Raw genomic sequence first — 20,000 nt, 5'->3', positions numbered from 1 at the left:
GAGTGGACAAAAAAACTCTCCACAACCCTTGTCAACTCAAAATAATTGTCACTCATCAACACTGGAAAACCCACCAACGTACTCCACTCTCTCCTGTGTAACTGATGCAGTCTCCTACAGGTAGTACCAGATCTTAGTCTAAATCCATCATACTGTAGTTACTACTCTACTTCTACTGTACTCCTCAACAGTTGTATTCATTGAGGCTCTTCTCAAGGTTTCTCCACATGTTGTTTTCTAATGAGGATTCTGTGGGAGTTTTGTTCCTGCTTCTCCTTGAGGGTGTAAGGCTCCGGGGTGTCATTTTCCATTGACTGATTCATGTGGGTGTTGTGAAGCCCTTTGAGACTGGAGCTCCAGGGTTATGCAAATAGGAACTTGACTTGAGGGGGATGTGATGAATTCAAGAACCTGTCAACACTACTACATCATTATACACTATATCAAACCACATATTACTACATCATTATAAACTATATCAAACCACATATAACTACATCATTATACACTATATCAAACCACATATTACTACATCACATATTACTACATCATTATAAACTATATCAAACCACATATTACTACATCACATATTACTACATCATTATAAACTATATCAAACCACATATTACTACATCATTATAAACTATATCAAACCACATATTACTACATCATTATACACTATCAAACCACATATTACTACATCATTATACACTATATCAAACCACATATTACTACATCATTATACACTATATCAAACCACATATTACTACATCATTATACACTATCAAACCACATATTACTACATCATTATACACTATATCAAACCACATATTACTACATCATTATACACTATATCAAACCACATATTACTACATCATTATACACTATCAAACCACATATTACTACATCATTATACACTATCAAACCACATATTACTACATCATTATAAACTATATCAAACCACATATTACTACATCATTATACACTATATCAAACCACATATAACTACATCATTATAAACTATATCAAACCACATATTACTACATCATTATACACTATCAAACCACATATTACTACATCATTATACACTATATCAAACCACATATTACTACATCATTATACACTATATCAAACCACATATTACTACATCATTATACACTATATCAAACCACATATTACTACATCATTATAAACTATATCAAACCACATATAACTACATCATTATAAACTATATCAAACCACATATTACTACATCATTATACACTATATCAAACCACATATAACTACATCATTATACACTATATCAAACCACATATAACTACATCATTATACACTATATCAAACCACATATAACTACATCATTATAAACTATATCAAACCACATATAACTACATCATTATACACTATATCAAACCACATATTACTACATCATTATAAACTATATCAAACCACGTATAACTACATCATTATACACTATATCAAACCACATATAACTACATCATTATACACTATATCAAACCACATATTACTACATCATTATAAACTATATCAAACCACATATAACTACATCATTATAAACTATATCAAACCACATATTACTACATCATTATACACTATATCAAACCACATATTACTACATCATTATACACTATATCAAACCACATATTACTACATCATTATACACTATATCAAACCACATATTACTACATCATTATACACTATATCAAACCACATATTACTACATCATTATAAACTATATCAAACCACATATTACTACATCATTATACACTATATCAAACCACATATTACTATACATCATTATACACTATATCAAACCACATATAACTACATCATTATAAACTATATCAAACCACATATTACTACATCATTATACACTATATCAAACCACATATTACTATACATCATTATACACTATATCAAACCACATATAACTACATCATTATAAACTATATCAAACCACATATAACTACATCATTATACACTATATCAAACCACATATTACTACATCATTATACACTATATCAAACCACATATTACTATACATCATTATACACTATATCAAACCACATATTACTACATCATTATACACTATATCAAACCACATATTACTACATCATTATACACTATATCAAACCACATATAACTACATCATTATACACTATATCAAACCACATATTACTACATCATTATACACTATATCAAACCACATATTACTACATCATTATAAACTATATCAAACCACATATTACTATACATCATTATAAACTATATCAAACCACATATTACTACATCATTATACACTATATCAAACCACATATTACTACATCATTATAAACTATATCAAACCACATATTACTATACATCATTATAAACTATATCAAACCACATATTACTACATCATTATAAACTATATCAAACCACATATAACTACATCATTATACACTATATCAAACCACATATTACTACATCATTATAAACTATATCAAACCACATATTACTATACATCATTATAAACTATATCAAACCACATATTACTATACATCATTATAAACTATCAAACCACATATTACTACATCATTATACACTATATCAAACCACATATTACTATTAGGGCTGTCAAACGATTAATTTTCTTAATCGCGATTAATCGTGCGATTAATTATAATTAATCGCGATTAATCGCATCTTTGTATCGCATGTTTAAAATGCCATTATTTTGCATTTCAAAGCATTTTTAATTCGATATTAACGATTCTTACCAGTGTGTCGTGATTGGGAATCAAATGAATGCAAATAAATGTACTTTCTTGAATTTTAGATTTATTTTCAATTCAATAGAAGTGCAATTTAGACAGGAGGTAACAATGTCTACAAAATATATCTTAAACAAGATAAATGATACAGTACAACATGGTCTTGAGGTAGGAGACAACTTCAAAGTGCTTATTCTGTTAAACTTTTATGTGCAGAAGTGCATGTACAAAATGTACAGCACATTTCAATAAAGTGCATAACACCAAACAGAAATACTCCATAGCTCCAATAACGTTCTTCTTCAGTTGAAAACAGAGGATTGTACTGAGAAATATGCATTAGTGCACAAACAAAATGTAGAGCAGGTTTCAAGAAAGTGCATAACAAACATACATAACTACTCCATAGCTCTTATTAACTTTGAGTTCACAGAATGTGAGGTTATCAAAAGAAAAACTGATGAATCAGTCATTGTAGAATGGCTTGCTCCAAGCAACTAATAAAAAAAAATCCTCCCCTGAAATCACAGCAATTAAGTGAGATGTAACACCAGAGTTCCCTCTAGTACACTTGGCTTATATAACACAACTAAAAGAAATTGGCTGCCACAGCAGGATATTTGTAACATTTTCAATGTTTGATCATGAATAATGTAATCCTCATAATTATCCTGTACTGCAAGGAGGGATCAATGACAGTAAAGTGAAATGAAAAACTTCTCTCGGACGCATCACATTCAGAACTGTTGTCTAAGTGCTAACTTTTTCTCCTATTTCTTTTCTTTAAGCCAGTTGCTAAGGCAGACCAGTCTGGTAACATTATCAGTGGACAGTGCGGCTCTCTTCTTTTGTACAATGTGACCAGAGAGTGAGAACAGTCTTTCACACGGTACGGTCGTTGCAGGTGTAGCCAAGTATTTCTGTGCGAGAGGTGCTAAGCTTGGGTAGGCCCCTGCATGTGCAGACCACCATTTCAGGGGACAGTCTTCCATGGAGATGCTGGGCTCTGCTCGGTATCGAACCAGAGACGTGTCGACTGCTGGCTCTCCTTCATCTTCTGAGTCGGATGCAACCAGCAGGAGGTTCATCTTCTTTCGCGGTGGTTCTGGCTCTCCTGCTTCAGTGTCAGGCTGCTGAGCAGGCTGCTGGGCAGGCTGCTGGGCAGTCTTTTCTTTAATCAACCTCCAGACTTCCTCCCTTTCACATCTGGGAAGGCATCTCAGACATTTGAATCTGGGGTCGAGTGCGGCTGACACTTTCAACCATTGGACGTTGGTTTTTTCTTTCCGCGTTGAAAGGTCAGCTGTGAAGCCCTCTTTAAAGCGGCGCACGTAGCCTGGATCGTCGTCAGACACCTCCATCACCCGGAACAGATGGCACAGTGCAGGCAGGACCACTGAGCAGGATATGTACTGTTCTCCCCCAAGCAGTTCAGTCACATACCTGCCATGAAAAATAGAGGCAATATTTCATCATTCAATACTTTTGTTGCTCTCTCTCCCTCCATCCCCCCTGCTCTCACCCTTCTCTCGCTCCCTCATTATCCCCATCCCTCTCTCTAATATTAAAAATTGTTCAATCATGTTTATTGATAGTGCTTAGCTAGATTTAGCTAGACATGTTCTCTGTAAAGCCCTCTGAGACATGCTTGTGAATTAGGCTATTGACAATAATGAATCACATCTGTATTACTACCAAATAAAGAGGCATTCACAACACAGTGAGCATCCTGTTGCATCAAATCAAAAGATATTATTGTGTGTGTGTGTGTGTGTGTGTGTGTGTGTGTGTGTGTGGGGGGGGGGGGTAGCTTACTTGCAGGGTTCAAGTAGTATCTCAAGCTTTTGGATCTTCTCAAACTCTGCATTGGTCAGCATGGCTGGAGTGTTCCTCCTTTGCCGATGAAGATCAAGTGTAGCTCTGATGGCATCTTTGTTTTTGAGCAGCCGAGTGATCATGCTCAGAGTGGAGTTCCATCTGGTGGAAACGTCTTGGATTAGAGGCTCAGGCTCTTGTCTTCTGTCTGCTTGTTCTCGGTGCAGTTCTGCTGCATTTGCTGGACTATGCTTGAAATGTCCCACCAGTTTGCGGCATTTGGTCAATACATTCTCAAAACCACTGTCACGGATTGACGTTGTAATCGTCCTCTGTATACTATGCGCAATGCACGGCATGTGTTGGTATGGCATGATCTTTGCTGCTGCTATCATATTCGCTGCACTGTCTGTACCGATTGTCGTCACCTTCGTTGCAATGTCCCACTGCTCTGCTACGTCGGAGAAGTCCTGGGCACATGTTTCTGCATAGTGTCGTTCTTCTGTATGTTGAACCGTTAAAGCAAACGAGTGCAATGTCCAATCACTGTCAATATGGTGGGCAGTTACTCCGAGATAATTTTGATTACTCACTGACGTCCAATGATCCGCGGTTAATGCAACAGCATTTGCACTTTTCAGGAGATCCAGTTTAGTTGCTTTGTTTATGTCATACAGTTTATGTATGCGTGAAACTACTGTTCCCCTCGACGGTAATGCATATGACTGGTCACAACATGCTAACCGGAGCACGTCCCTTAGACCAGAGTCTTCCACGATGCTGACCGGTCTGCAGTCAGTTGCGACCCATTTCGCAATCGCCGCAGTTAGCCTCTTTGATTTTGCTTCATCTATAGGTCTGTGGCGGTTTGCACACTCCAAAATAGTGGTTTGACGGGGACCACTGGCACTGGCAGTAGCGTTATCATCGGCGACGATAGCGCCGGTATGCTTAGCTTTTAGGTGATAGCTCAAACTCGATGTACTTCGGTGATATTTTAATTCCGTTTTACACAAGGTGCAAACTACGGTTGACTTGTCCACTGTGCCATCTGGGAGTTTTTTAAAGTAAAACGAGCCATTTAGAAGCGTGCTGCTGTCCTTTTCCATGCTTTTTCCTGCAGCGGCAGGAGACAGGAAAACGCTGCGACCAGCTTGAATACAAGTACGGGTGCTCGAAGGGACAAAATAGCGGCATGCGACCAGCTTGACTACAAGTACGGGTGCTCGAAGGGACAAAATAGCGTAATGCGATTAACGCGATTAATTTTTTTTAACGCGTTATGGCCGGCCTGCGTTAACGCGCGATTAACGCGTTAACGCTGACAGCCCTAATTACTATACATCATTATACACTATATCAAACCACATATAACTACATCATTATACACTATATCAAACCACATATAACTACATCATTATAAACTATATCAAACCACATATTACTACATCATTATAAACTATATCAAACCACATATTACTATACATCATTATAAACTATATCAAACCATTATATTACTACATCATTATAAACTATATCAAACCACATATAACTACATCATTATACACTATATCAAACCACATATAACTACATCATTATAAACTATATCAAACCACATATTACTACATCATTATAAACTATATCAAACCACATATAACTACATCATTATAAACTATATCAAACCACATATTACTACATCATTATAAACTATATCAAACCACATATTACTATACATCATTATAAACTATATCAAACCACATATTACTATACATCATTATAAACTATATCAAACCACATATAACTACATCATTATACACTATATCAAACCACATATTACTACATCATTATAAACTATCAAACCACATATTACTACATCATTATAAACTATATCAAACCACATATTACTACATCATTATAAACTATATCAAACCACATATTACTATACATCATTATAAACTATATCAAACCACATATTACTACATCATTATACACTATATCAAACCACATATAACTACATCATTATACACTATATCAAACCACATATAACTACATCATTATACACTATATCAAACCACATATTACTACATCATTATACACTATATCAAACCACATATAACTACATCATTATACACTATATCAAACCACATATAACTACATCATTATAAACTATATCAAACCACATATTACTACATCATTATAAACTATATCAAACCACATATTACTATACATCATTATAAACTATATCAAACCACATATTACTATACATCATTATAAACTATATCAAACCACATATAACTACATCATTATACACTATATCAAACCACATATAACTACATCATTATAAACTATATCAAACCACATATTACTACATCATTATAAACTATATCAAACCACATATAACTACATCATTATAAACTATATCAAACCACATATTACTATACATCATTATAAACTATATCAAACCACATATAACTACATCATTATACACTATATCAAACCACATATTGCTACATCATTATAAACTATATCACACCACATATTACTACATCATTATACACTATATCACACCACATATTACTACATCATTATACACTATATCAAACCACATATAACTACATCATTATAAACTATATCAAACCACATATTACTACATCATTATACACTATATCAAACCACATACTACATCATTATACACTATATCAAACCACATATTACTACATCATTATAAACTATATCAAACCACATATTACTATACATCATTATAAACTATATCAAACCACATATTACTATACATCATTATAAACGATATCAAACCACATATTACTACATCATTATACACTATATCAAACCACATACTACATCCTTATACACTATATCAAACCACATATTACTACATCATTATAAACGATATCAAACCACATATTACTACATCATTATAAACTATCAAACCACATATTACTACATCATTATACACTATATCAAACCACATATTACTACATCATTATAAACGATATCAAACCACATATAACTACATCATTATAAACGATATCAAACCACATATTACTACATCATTATAAACTATCAAACCACATATTACTACATCATTATACACTATATCAAACCACATATTACTACATCATTATAAACTATCAAACCACATATTACTACATCATTATACACTATATCAAACCACATATTACTACATCATTATAAACGATATCAAACCACATATTACTACATCATTATAAACGATATCAAACCACATATTACTACATCATTATAAACTATATCAAACCACATATTACTACATCATTATAAACTATCAAACCACATATTACTACATCATTATACACTATATCAAACCACATACTACATCATTATACACTATATCAAACCACATATTACTACATCATTATAAACTATATCAAACCACATATTACTATACATCATTATAAACTATATCAAACCACATATTACTACATCATTATAAACTATATCAAACCACATATTACTACATCATTATAAACGATATCAAACCACATATAACTACATCATTATAAACGATATCAAACCACATATTACTACATCATTATAAACTATCAAACCACATATTACTACATCATTATACACTATATCAAACCACATATAACTACATCATTATAAACTATATCAAACCACATATTACTATACATCATTATAAACTATATCAAACCACATATAACTACATCATTATACACTATATCAAACCACATATTGCTACATCATTATAAACTATATCACACCACATATTACTACATCATTATACACTATATCAAACCACATACTACATCATTATACACTATATCAAACCACATATTACTACATCATTATAAACTATATCAAACCACATATTACTATACATCATTATAAACTATATCAAACCACATATTACTATACATCATTATAAACGATATCAAACCACATATTACTACATCATTATACACTATATCAAACCACATACTACATCCTTATACACTATATCAAACCACATATTACTACATCATTATAAACGATATCAAACCACATATTACTACATCATTATAAACTATCAAACCACATATTACTACATCATTATACACTATATCAAACCACATATTACTACATCATTATAAACGATATCAAACCACATATAACTACATCAATATAAACGATATCAAACCACATATTACTACATCATTATAAACTATCAAACCACATATTACTACATCATTATACACTATATCAAACCACATATTACTACATCATTATAAACTATATCAAACCACATATTACTACATAATTATAAACTATATCAAACCACATATTACTACATCATTATAAACTATATCAAACCACATATTACTACATAATTATAAACTATATCAAACCACATATTACTACATCATTATACACTATATCAAACCACATATTACTATACATCATTATAAACTATATCAAACCACATATTACTACATCATTATACACTATATCAAACCACATATTACTATACATCATTATAAACTATATCAAACCACATATTACTACATCATTATAAACTATCAAACCACATATTACTACATCATTATACACTATATCAAACCACATATTACTACATCATTATACACTATATCAAACCACATATTACTACATCATTATAAACTATATCAAACCACATATTACTACATCATTATAAACTATCAAACCACATATTACTACATCATTATACACTATATCAAACCACATATAACTACATCATTATAAACTATATCAAACCACATATTACTACATCATTATACACTATATCAAACCACATATTACTACATAATTATACACTATATCAAACCACATATTACTACATCATTATAAACGATATCAAACCACATATAACTACATCATTATAAACTATATCAAACCACATATTACTACATCATTATACACTATATCAAACCACATATTACTACATCATTATACACTATATCAAACCACATATTACTACATCATTATACACTATATCAAACCACATATAACTACATCATTATACACTATATCAAACCATTATATTACTACATCATTATAAACTATATCAAACCACATATTACTACATAATTATACACTATATCAAACCACATATTACTACATCATTATAAACGATATCAAACCACATATTACTACATCATTATAAACTATATCAAACCACATATTACTATACATCATTATAAACTATATCAAACCACATATTACTACATCATTATACACTATATCAAACCACATATTACTACATCATTATAAACTATATCAAACCACATATAACTACATCATTATACACTATATCAAACCACATATTACTACATCATTATACACTATATCAAACCATTATATTACTACATCATTATAAACTATATCAAACCACATATTACTACATAATTATACACTATATCAAACCACATATTACTACATCATTATAAACGATATCAAACCACATATTACTACATCATTATAAACTATATCAAACCACATATTACTATACATCATTATAAACTATATCAAACCACATATTACTACATCATTATACACTATATCAAACCACATATTACTACATCATTATAAACTATATCAAACCACATATTACTATACATCATTATAAACTATATCAAACCACATATAACTACATCATTATAAACTATATCAAACCACATATAACTACATCATTATAAACTATATCAAACCACATATTACTATACATCATTATAAACTATATCAAACCACATATTACTACATCATTATACACTATATCAAACCACATATTACTATACATCATTATACACTATATCAAACCACATATTACTATACATCATTATAAACTATATCAAACCACATATTACTACATCATTATAAACTATATCAAACCACATATAACTACATCATTATAAACGATATCAAACCACATATTACTACATCATTATAAACTATCAAACCACATATTACTACATCATTATACACTATATCAAACCACATATTACTACATCATTATAAACTATATCAAACCACATATAACTACATCATTATACACTATATCAAACCACATATTACTATACATCATTATAAACTATATCAAACCACATATTACTACATCATTATACACTATATCAAACCACATATTACTACATCATTATAAACTATATCAAACCACATATTACTACATCATTATAAACTATCAAACCACATATTACTACATCATTATACACTATATCAAACCACATATTACTACATCATTATACACTATATCAAACCACATATTACTACATAATTATACACTATATCAAACCACATATTACTACATCATTATAAACGATATCAAACCACATATAACTACATCATTATAAACTATATCAAACCACATATTACTACATCATTATACACTATATCAAACCACATATTACTACATCATTATACACTATATCAAACCACATATTACTACATCATTATAAACGATATCAAACCACATATTACTACATCATTATAAACGATATCAAACCACATATTACTACATCATTATAAACTATATCAAACCACATATTACTACATCATTATAAACTATCAAACCACATATTACTACATCATTATACACTATATCAAACCACATACTACATCATTATACACTATATCAAACCACATATTACTACATCATTATAAACTATATCAAACCACATATTACTATACATCATTATAAACTATATCAAACCACATATTACTACATCATTATAAACTATATCAAACCACATATTACTACATCATTATAAACGATATCAAACCACATATAACTACATCATTATAAACGATATCAAACCACATATTACTACATCATTATAAACTATCAAACCACATATTACTACATCATTATACACTATATCAAACCACATATAACTACATCATTATAAACTATATCAAACCACATATTACTATACATCATTATAAACTATATCAAACCACATATAACTACATCATTATACACTATATCAAACCACATATTGCTACATCATTATAAACTATATCACACCACATATTACTACATCATTATACACTATATCAAACCACATACTACATCATTATACACTATATCAAACCACATATTACTACATCATTATAAACTATATCAAACCACATATTACTATACATCATTATAAACTATATCAAACCACATATTACTATACATCATTATAAACGATATCAAACCACATATTACTACATCATTATACACTATATCAAACCACATACTACATCCTTATACACTATATCAAACCACATATTACTACATCATTATAAACGATATCAAACCACATATTACTACATCATTATAAACTATCAAACCACATATTACTACATCATTATACACTATATCAAACCACATATTACTACATCATTATAAACGATATCAAACCACATATAACTACATCAATATAAACGATATCAAACCACATATTACTACATCATTATAAACTATCAAACCACATATTACTACATCATTATACACTATATCAAACCACATATTACTACATCATTATAAACTATATCAAACCACATATTACTACATAATTATAAACTATATCAAACCACATATTACTACATCATTATAAACTATATCAAACCACATATTACTACATAATTATAAACTATATCAAACCACATATTACTACATCATTATACACTATATCAAACCACATATTACTATACATCATTATAAACTATATCAAACCACATATTACTACATCATTATACACTATATCAAACCACATATTACTATACATCATTATAAACTATATCAAACCACATATTACTACATCATTATAAACTATCAAACCACATATTACTACATCATTATACACTATATCAAACCACATATTACTACATCATTATACACTATATCAAACCACATATTACTACATCATTATAAACTATATCAAACCACATATTACTACATCATTATAAACTATCAAACCACATATTACTACATCATTATACACTATATCAAACCACATATAACTACATCATTATAAACTATATCAAACCACATATTACTACATCATTATACACTATATCAAACCACATATTACTACATAATTATACACTATATCAAACCACATATTACTACATCATTATAAACGATATCAAACCACATATAACTACATCATTATAAACTATATCAAACCACATATTACTACATCATTATACACTATATCAAACCACATATTACTACATCATTATACACTATATCAAACCACATATTACTACATCATTATACACTATATCAAACCACATATAACTACATCATTATACACTATATCAAACCATTATATTACTACATCATTATAAACTATATCAAACCACATATTACTACATAATTATACACTATATCAAACCACATATTACTACATCATTATAAACGATATCAAACCACATATTACTACATCATTATAAACTATATCAAACCACATATTACTATACATCATTATAAACTATATCAAACCACATATTACTACATCATTATACACTATATCAAACCACATATTACTACATCATTATAAACTATATCAAACCACATATAACTACATCATTATACACTATATCAAACCACATATTACTACATCATTATACACTATATCAAACCATTATATTACTACATCATTATAAACTATATCAAACCACATATTACTACATAATTATACACTATATCAAACCACATATTACTACATCATTATAAACGATATCAAACCACATATTACTACATCATTATAAACTATATCAAACCACATATTACTATACATCATTATAAACTATATCAAACCACATATTACTACATCATTATACACTATATCAAACCACATATTACTACATCATTATAAACTATATCAAACCACATATTACTATACATCATTATAAACTATATCAAACCACATATAACTACATCATTATAAACTATATCAAACCACATATAACTACATCATTATAAACTATATCAAACCACATATTACTATACATCATTATAAACTATATCAAACCACATATTACTACATCATTATACACTATATCAAACCACATATTACTATACATCATTATACACTATATCAAACCACATATTACTATACATCATTATAAACTATATCAAACCACATATTACTACATCATTATAAACTATATCAAACCACATATAACTACATCATTATAAACGATATCAAACCACATATTACTACATCATTATAAACTATCAAACCACATATTACTACATCATTATACACTATATCAAACCACATATTACTACATCATTATAAACTATATCAAACCACATATAACTACATCATTATACACTATATCAAACCACATATTACTATACATCATTATAAACTATATCAAACCACATATTACTACATCATTATACACTATATCAAACCACATATTACTACATCATTATAAACTATATCAAACCACATATTACTACATCATTATAAACTATCAAACCACATATTACTACATCATTATACACTATATCAAACCACATATTACTACATCATTATACACTATATCAAACCACATATTACTACATAATTATACACTATATCAAACCACATATTACTACATCATTATAAACGATATCAAACCACATATAACTACATCATTATAAACTATATCAAACCACATATTACTACATCATTATACACTATATCAAACCACATATTACTACATCATTATACACTATATCAAACCACATATTACTACATAATTATACACTATATCAAACCACATATTACTACATCATTATAAACGATATCAAACCACATATAACTACATCATTATAAACGATATCAAACCACATATTACTACATCATTATAAACTATCAAACCACATATAACTACATCATTATACACTATATCAAACCACATATAACTACATCATTATACACTATATCAAACCACATATTACTACATCATTATACACTATATCAAACCACATATAACTACATCATTATACACTATATCAAACCACATATTACTACATCATTATACACTATATCAAACCACATATTACTATACATCATTATAAACTATATCAAACCACATATTACTACATCATTATAAACTATCAAACCACATATTACTACATCATTATACACTATATCAAACCACATATTACTACATCATTATAAACTATCAAACCACATATTACTACATCATTATACACTATATCAAACCACATATTACTACATCATTATAAACTATCAAACCACATATTACTACATCATTATAAACTATCAAACCACATATTACTACATCATTATACACTATATCAAACCACATATTACTATACATCATTATAAACTATATCAAACCACATATTACTACATCATTATAAACTATCAAACCACATATTACTACATCATTATACACTATATCAAACCACATATAACTACATCATTATAAACTATATCAAACCACATATTACTACATCATTATAAACTATATCAAACCACATATTACTACATCATTATACACTATATCAAACCACATATTACTATACATCATTATAAACTATATCAAACCACATATTACTACATCATTATACACTATATCAAACCACATATTACTATACATCATTATAAACTATATCAAACCACATATTACTACATCATTATAAACTATCAAACCACATATTACTACATCATTATACACTATATCAAACCACATATTACTACATCATTATACACTATATCAAACCACATATTACTACATCATTATACACTATATCAAACCACATATTACTACATCATTATACACTATATCAAACCACATATTACTACATCATTATACACTATATCAAACCACATATTACTACATCATTATAAACTATATCAAACCACATATTACTACATCATTATAAACTATCAAACCACATATTACTACATCATTATACACTATATCAAACCACATATTACTACATCATTATACACTATATCAAACCACATATTACTACATAATTATAAACTATATCAAACCACATATTAATACATCATTATACACTATATCAAACCACATATTACTACATCATTATAAACTATATCAAACCACATATTACTACATCATTATAAACTATCAAACCACATATAACTACATCATTATACACTATATCAAACCACATATTACTACATCATTATACACTATATCAAACCACATATTACTACATCATTATAAACTATATCAAACCACATATTACTACATCATTATAAACTATCAAACCACATATTACTACATCATTATACACTATATCAAACCACATATTACTACATCATTATACACTATATCAAACCACATATTACTACATCATTATACACTATATCAAACCACATATTACTACATCATTATACACTATATCAAACCACATATTACTACATCATTATACACTATATCAAACCACATATAACTACATCATTATACACTATATCAAACCACATATTACTACATCATTATAAACTATCAAACCACATATTACTATACATCATTATACACTATATCAAACCACATATTACTACATCATTATACACTATATCAAACCACATATTGCTACATCATTATACACTATATCAAACCACATATTACTACATCATTATAAACTATCAAACCACATATTACTACATCATTATAAACTATATCAAACCACATATTACTACATCATTATAAACTATCAAACCACATATTACTACATCATTATACACTATATCAAACCACATATTACTACATCATTATACACTATATCAAACCACATATTACTACATAATTATAAACTATATCAAACCACATATTAATACATCATTATACACTATATCAAACCACATATTACTACATCATTATAAACGATATCAAACCACATATTACTACATCATTATAAACTATCAAACCACATATAACTACATCATTATACACTATATCAAACCACATATAACTACATCATTATACACTATATCAAACCACATATTACTACATCATTATAAACTATCAAACCACATATAACTACATCATTATACACTATATCAAACCACATATAACTACATCATTATACACTATATCAAACCACATATTACTACATCATTATACACTATATCAAACCACATATAACTACATCATTATACACTATATCAAACCACATATTACTACATCATTATACACTATATCAAACCACATATTACTATACATCATTATAAACTATATCAAACCACATATTACTACATCATTATAAACTATCAAACCACATATTACTACATCATTATACACTATATCAAACCACATATAACTACATCATTATAAACTATATCAAACCACATATTACTACATCATTATAAACTATATCAAACCACATATTACTACATCATTATACACTATATCAAACCACATATTACTATACATCATTATAAACTATATCAAACCACATATTACTACATCATTATACACTATATCAAACCACATATTACTATACATCATTATAAACTATATCAAACCACATATTACTACATCATTATAAACTATCAAACCACATATTACTACATCATTATACACTATATCAAACCACATATTACTACATCATTATACACTATATCAAACCACATATTACTACATCATTATAAACTATATCAAACCACATATTACTACATCATTATAAACTATCAAACCACATATTACTACATCATTATACACTATATCAAACCACATATTACTACATCATTATACACTATATCAAACCACATATTACTACATCATTATACACTATATCAAACCACATATTACTACATCATTATACACTATATCAAACCACATATTACTACATCATTATACACTATATCAAACCACATATAACTACATCATTATACACTATATCAAACCACATATTACTACATCATTATACACTATATCAAACCACATATTACTACATAATTATAAACTATATCAAACCACATATTACTACATAATTATAAACTATATCAAACCACATATTAATACATCATTAGACACTATATCAAACCACAATTAATACATCATTATACACTATATCAAACCACATATTACTACATCATTATACACTATATCAAACCACATATAACTACATCATTATACACTATATCAAACCACATATTACTACATCATTATAAACTATATCAAACCACATATTAATACATCATTAGACACTATATCAAACCACAATTAATACATCATTATACACTATATCAAACCACATATTACTACATCATTATACACTATATCAAACCACATATAACTACATCATTATACACTATATCAAACCACATATTACTACATCATTATAAACTATATCAAACCACATATTAATACATCATTAGACACTATATCAAACCACAATTAATACATCATTATACACTATATCAAACCACATATTACTACATCATTATACACTATATCAAACCACATATAACTACATCATTATACACTATATCAAACCACATATTACTACATCATTATAAACTATATCAAACCACATATTAATACATCATTAGACACTATATCAAACCACAATTAATACATCATTATACACTATATCAAACCACATATAACTACATCATTATAAACTATATCAAACCACATATAACTACATCATTATACACTATATCAAACCACATATTACTACATCATTATACACTATATCAAACCACATATTACTACATCATTATACACTATATCAAACCACATATAACTACATCATTATAAACTATATCAAACCACATATTACTACATCATTATAAACTATCAAACCACATATTACTACATCATTATACACTATATCAAACCACATATAACTACATCATTATACACTATATCAAACCACATATTACTACATCATTATAAACTATATCAAACCACATATTACTACATAATTATAAACTATATCAAACCACATATTAATACATCATTAGACACTATATCAAACCACAATTAATACATCATTATACACTATATCAAACCACATATTACTACATAAGCACATAATACATCACTATACACTATATCAAAGCACATATCACTACATCATTCATTATACACTATATCAAACCACATATTACTACAGCACTGTACAAAATCTCTCTTTTGTTACATTTGAGGTCGGTCTTCTTAGCAGCAAGTTATATCAGAACTTATATAAAAACATAATTATGATTTGAATGAGATGGGATACAAATTACATAATTGCATAGACCCTGCAGTCAAGCACTGGAGTTATTATCCTTGCTAAGTGCCACATATTAACCTTATCATTTCAAGGTAATTTCTAACTACTGTTAGAACACACGTATCCAAGGCGCTCACATATTATCACACCTATATTTTCCCTGATAATTGGTGTTTCTGGAAAGACTTACATCTACGCCTGCTCTCCGGCTAATTACTTCTTCTAATTAGCCGTGTGTATAATTACCATTGGCAATTCTAAACACTAACCCCATGTAGACTTATCCTGTTGGCCCCATTAGCACTAAATGGGAGTATGTGCAAGTTAACGTGTGTGTGTGTGTGTGTGTGTGTGTGTGTGTGTGTGTGTGTGTGTGTGTGTGCGTGTGTGTGTGTGTGTGTGTGTGCGTGCGTGCGTGTACGCGTGTGTTTGTGGATTCAACCTTTTGCTTTCCATGCTGGCACATGGACAGGAAGGAAGTAGGTTAGCCGTGTGCTAATTGACCCAGCCACAGGGTGATTGACTCCCGGATAACCCCTTTAGGCTCGTTAGTGCCTCGTTAGCAGCTCCAATTAGTGTACTGATGGACAGTCAGGTGTGGCAGCTAGGGTGAACGTGGGGTAACGCCACAGAGGTGACACAGGATGGACTTCACCGTCGACAGAGAGACAGAGAGATTCAACCTGATTGACCGATGATTTGGTTTACACTGGACATCTTGGGCATTTGACTGAGGCTTATATCCAAAGCGAAATCACTGAAGACCAGTTCAACCTGATTGCTGGCTCAATCAACTATACCGCTGGATAAATAAAGGCTAAGAGAAATCACACTCACTCTGAGTGTTATTAATATTCTGACTGAAAAAGAAAACGGGTGTGATAAAAGACTCAAAATAACTCCTCGAGAAAGAGTGAGATTTGGCCGGCACTCAGTTGATAATGATTAGTTTGAAGTCTTATAATTAGATCACAAGAAACATTTCAGCATTTGGCCAAAGCCTGGAGTAATTACTTCCAGTTGTACAAATAGATCACACAATCGCACACACACACACGCACACACACACGCGCACACACACACGCACACACACACACACACACACACACACACACACACACACACACACACACACACACAGAGAGCTGTTT

General features: G+C 29.2%; 1 protein-coding gene across 1 annotated transcript in view; it reads left to right on the top strand.

Annotated features, from left to right (window-relative positions):
* The window catches only part of LOC310783785 (transmembrane protein 132C), a gene marked incomplete at both ends in the record, with an annotated part of 144,414 nt that overhangs the window by 22,226 nt on the left and 102,188 nt on the right, over positions 1-20,000 (top strand). The window lies entirely within an intron of this gene.

Source organism: Poromitra crassiceps (assembly GCF_964638095.1).
Source record: "Poromitra crassiceps genome assembly, chromosome: 10".
Lineage (NCBI taxonomy): Eukaryota > Metazoa > Chordata > Actinopteri > Beryciformes > Melamphaidae > Poromitra > Poromitra crassiceps.
Note: the sequence above shows the minus strand (reverse complement) of the source record. Positions and strands in the feature narration are given on the sequence as shown.